We start from the raw sequence: 5648 nt of genomic DNA on the forward strand, positions 1-5648 counted from the left end.
TAGTGATGTTAAATGAGCTGTTAGATTGTCCCGACACCCGTAGTCATGCATTATTTGCCATTGCTGTTCACGCTCGACTGTATCCTATGCTGCTCTGAAATCCTAGCTGGGGAAAGATGAAAACTATGGCTGCAAAGAGAGATTTTAAGCTTTTGAAGGGCTCTACGAATGAAATAGGCTTGGATCTTTCAGCAGGACTGGGCACTGGCTCATTCTTTGTGCCCCGTTTGAAAAGAGTTACCAGTTTAGAATTTGTTTTAGATTCAATTGCCTTTGCTTTTCTGTCACTTCCGGGTTTCCAATGGATGGGCTTATGATCTTTAAATCGTTTCCGTACATCACACATCGTAGATTTGGCCGGGATTTTCATTGCGAGTGTGTAAACAAATAAACTTTTCTGACCACAAATACCTACCTACTATGATTCTAAGCACTTTTAACGTAATTTAGTGATAATTTGAAAATGTTTACTCAAAAATTAAATATGGTGGGATTTCAATTTTGGCAAGGCCAAGTAAGATTGATCTTAGTATGGCTTAGTCTGTTGTTATACCACGATGTTTGACCAATCAGCGCTTAACTTTACCCGCAGTTTGGTCAGTTTTCGAATGGTCGTTCCGCTACAGTTGATGATTCGCATGGCATGCCTAACTCGGTGCAGTGCCCTTACTTACATCAGCGACCATTCGCTAATATACCTAGCAAACGACCGGTAACGGTGCGATACCTTTCGGACAGGAAGATCCGCTGGCAGGGGAAACTGAAACAAGCGAAAGTGACAATAATAGTGCAAATTAAATTCCAATCAACCTCGCGGTGGTCGGTATGGATGGATCTTAGACATTAGTCGATCGATCGTTTGGTGATCTGCATGGCCGGTGATCCATGACGTGATGCGTTTGCTACACACAGCATGATAAGTCCCGCTCTAGCCGAGGCGTGCTCGACTAATTGTCCCTTGGATTTCGATTTCCGAAAGAAAGTCGTTTCTGTCAGTCCGATTACCTATGCCTACCACAAACCAAAGCGACCTAAACTGTGCATGTTATGCATGCAATTTCCAAACAATTACTGCAGCCATAATAATACTAACCGTGATGTAATAACTAATGACAATAGACGGAACAGTGCACTCGTGGTTATTTGAATTGTTTTTTCTACTCATTTAGTTATGATTCAGCGCCCCTTTAAAACCAACACACACACGTGAGCATTGTTTTTATGCACTGCACGAAGCACGAATAGGTAGGCTTGAACAGTTGCTTCTCCAAATAAAAGTTTGCGGCAAAAAGCGTAGGTACCGAGCAATGGAGGAAAATCAACACCTTTTTCATTGCTGGCTGACTGGCTGGCTGGTTGATTGCGCACGTTGCCCGGCGAAGAAAAAGCTGGCACGGCAGTTCGAGTGCTGGCTGAAGCTCTGCCGAGCGAAAAAGGAGATAAAAATAACGATACGATCGCACTTTGGCAGCCCCATCACATCACACCTAAAACGGCAAAACGGTTAATAACCCGCAGATGGTGCAACCGCGAAATTTTGCGCGTTCGAAACCCGTTTCTAAATCATTAAATTGCTCCGCACTTTACCTCATTCACTGCAGCAGCAGCAGCAGCAGCAGTGCACTGAAAGCTTAGCTCTGATGCTTAAGCGTGCGGCAAGAACGTCCGGGCAGGACACATTTGCCGTGTGTTTGGTTTTTTTTTATCAAAAATTCTTTGAACTGTGAACAGAACAAATTAATACAAACACGGTTTAATACGGTTCGGAAGCATGCGATTTCGAATTACGAAAGCTCAATCGATCGAAACCGCGAGTTCAAAACAAACTGCTACCGACCGGAACCGTTCTGTTATGAAATATGTTGTTATTTTTTATCGATGTTTCGCTTACGTACCTATTTAGCACAAACAGTAAAGCTATTTAAAGTGGAATGAAAAATCTAATGGGAGGCATTTGCCACGGAATTGTTCTCACAAAGCGGAGGGGGCCATCAAGCGAGTTTTGTAAGAACTCTCCTTAACTTCATTTCCCGGATCTAATGGTGGTCGAGAACATTTACTTCAATTAATTTGCGCTGCCGCCGCTGGGCCTATGCTTCCCGGGATGGAAAGCTTTCAACAACGTTCACCCGATTTCGATCAAGCATTCAACCCAGATTTCACCTGATAATTAGAACTCACGGCTCTCGAGAGTGCTGGATCGTTCATTGCGCAGGCAGACAATTATGGTTCTTCCGCCAGCGCGCACAGCGGACAATATGTTTTGCACTATACATACGTTGAGGTGCGATTCCTTCATTTATTTTTCTTCTTTAAACGGTTGGCGATTTAGAGGAATTTCATACGATTCTATATTTGGGTCAGTCCACACGAAGAACTTGGTGATTATTGATCATTACAAGCATACATGGGTAGAACTAATTGTAATGCACACATTTTCAGCTGGGGAAAACATTGCTGTTTGATTACTATTTTTTGGTTCAACTTTAATTATTGCACGGTCCTTGGAAAGATGTTTGCTTATTTTACATTACTTACCGCTCAAATGAATTGATAAAGTTGATAACAGTAAATTAAAATAAGTGAATTTTATAGGGAGTGTCCTGACTAGTTTAAAAAGTTACAAAAATCTACAGCCTTAACGATGTTAACATTAGTGAATGTTAATGTTAATATTTCCAAGGGCTGCTCTGATCAAGCGTTCGTTGCATCTGTCAAAAACACGCATGCTGATCAATAGATCAGGTGTCGGTCGGGCTATTGCCACATGGGCACGGGATGTTTCGCCGCGTTTTTCGGTTTGGTTAAGTTTGTTTTTGAAAATAAACTCGATCAGACAGCTTTAAAACGGCAAAAGCAAGTGGCCTTTTAAGTAGCCTTTAGCTCCGTGGAGCTATTTAGGTGCTTCGACCCTCGAAGGTGAAGAAACTCCGTGAGTGCACGAAATGACTAACTGGACGGGGAATGCCAGTGGAAAGCGGTGGAGGGGAAAAAGAGTTTGAAAAAAAGCTATCTAAGATTCAAGTCTATCTGGACAAGTTTCCACAAGTGCGGAATGAGTTGACCTCAATACTGAGAAGGAAAAAGCGCCAGAAGTAGGACACAGATCATGAAGAAATAGAACAACTATTCCGGGCTAATGATAAGCTGAACGAATCTAGTACAGGATACACGCCGAAGCCTGATATGTGTAGGGACAAGGTGAAAAACCCTGCTAATGCTCACAAACGATTTCTTTGATTAGCATCACAATGGCGATATAACAGAAAAAGGCGCAGCGGAAGTTAACCTGTAAGTTCCCACATACGTTAATAGCACCGTCACGGTTTCAAAGAGATCCGGCGAGAAATCGGACAGCTGAAGAACAATAGAGCCACCGGAGAGGAAAGATTTCCGGCTCCATAAAATGGTCAGAACTACTATCGACGGCACTTGATTGGATAATTCCCAGGATTTGAAAAGGAGAGAAACTACTACTGAGCGGAAGATATTTAGTAAAAACTGTGCGCTAAAATAGAAGTTCCCGTAAATTAACACCAATTACTGAGAGTTGTAAGAGTCGATCAATAGATTGTTTGCTGTTGTCCTAATGATAACTGTAATCTTAATCTAACATCTAACTAACTGAAAATGCCTAAAAAGTTCCCTCGAACAGTCATACCAGTAAGGTGAAAATCGAACTCAAGTGATACTTGGCTGAAGACACCGTTGAAGCGTTTGCTGCATAATTTGTCCTTCGAATCGGCTTTTGGAGCAACATTCTGCTACGAAACAAATCATGGTTGAACTCGTAGACTAATAGGATTGAAAAGTTATGGACAATCAACTCTCGCCATTAGTATATCAGCTAAAACGATCGCTCAGAACCGATTTCTTTTGGTTTGCTAGGGAATTCAGTCCAATTAGCAGGCAGGCAGATCTTTAAGCAATGTAAATCAGTAAAGTTTTTCGCGGTTCTGATAATTAGGCCAAGACTGTGGGATGCTATAGCAACGATGTAGCTGACGTGCTGCTTGTAAATAGTGCAATAGTACCATTCTATTTCGTTACACCACCTTGCAACCACATGGCATCTTCTACTGTTTTGACCTCGAGATAGATCTTACAATTATTAGCAAAGGAATGTCTGGGTTTTCGTAGCGAAAAGTTTACATCGTTGAAATAGAGGACGAAGATTAGTATAGCAAGCCACTATGGCTGCCTTGTGGAATACTCGCTGGATATTGATTCTCCGATTTTGACAGCCAGGTGTCGATCAGCCAAGTAGGATTTCAGCCAAAGCAGCAGGGTAGTAGTAAAGTAATAAGTAGTAAATGAAAAGAGATTTGTCATGGTTGATCGACGTGGCATGAATCCATGTTGAGAACCGTCGATGAAATGTTTACTATGGTCCTAGAAATACTTACGATACTTCGACTATTATCGATTTTTTTATCACCGAAAACATAAACACCGTTTTTCATAACGTCGGAAAAATGCCCATAGACAGTGACAAATTGTAAAGTTGACGAGGAGGAGCAAGCAAAATGCGATGCATTTCTTGAAAAGAGTTATCCGACCCTTACTTACTTTAGCAGCCCGAGAGCCGGGATGGCTCTTGCCGTATCAATAATATTCCTCTCCATTGTACTCGGTCCAGGGCTACTCGTCGCCAATTCGTTGCGCGTCTCGACACACGCAAGTCGGCTTCAACCTTCTTGAACAAAACGGATTTCACTGCACAGTCGTTCGGCATCCTTGTGACGTGACCGGCCCACCGTAGTCTCCCAACTTTCGCCAGGTGTACGTTGGGAATCTCTCCAAGCAGTGCAGTGCCTGTAGCTCGTGATTCATACGCCTACGCCACTCTCCGCTTTCCGTTTGTACTCCGCCAAAAATAGTCCGCAATACCTTTCGTTCAAATACGGCAAGTGTCGTATGTCTTACGTAAGCAAAGTTACTGTCTCAAGTCCGTAGAGGACTACCGGTCTTATTAGCGTTTTATACAACGTCAGCTTGGTGCGGCGGCGCATGCTCCTAGATCGAAAAGTAGGCTCGATTTCCAGCTTGAATGCGTCGTTGGATCTCCTTACTCGTACGACCAGAGATCCCAAATATACGAACTCATCAACCACTTCCAGTTCATCGCCGTCATTAATCACTGTCCGTAGGAAGCAAACGTTGTTTTCTCTGGAGTCTCTTCCAACCATATATTTGGTTTTCGACGCATTGATTTGTAACCCTATCCTCCTAGCCTCCGTTTTTTATCTGGCGTAGATTGCCTCCGCCGTCCCAAGGTTTCTAGTAATGACACCGAGGTCGTCTGCGAAGCCTAGAAGTTGGCTACTGTTGCTGAAGATTGTTCCTCTCGTTTCGATGCCCGCTCGCCGGATTACACCTTCAATAGCGATATTGAATAACACACAGGACAGTCCATCCCCTTGCCGCAAAGCTCTGCGCGAAACATCTTGAGAGTGTTCCCGAAATGCGCACGTAGCACATCACTCGTTCCAGAATAGCTTTGATCAGCCGCAATTAACTATCTGTCATAGCTGCTCGCGTTCAACTGTAACATATGCTGCCCAGAAATCCACGAAAATATGATGCTTGGGCACGATGTACTCTAGACGTTTCTGGAGGATTTGTCGGAGAGTGAAAATTTGAGCCGT

Source organism: Sabethes cyaneus, chromosome 2 (assembly GCF_943734655.1).
Source record: "Sabethes cyaneus chromosome 2, idSabCyanKW18_F2, whole genome shotgun sequence".
Classification (NCBI taxonomy): domain Eukaryota; kingdom Metazoa; phylum Arthropoda; class Insecta; order Diptera; family Culicidae; genus Sabethes; species Sabethes cyaneus.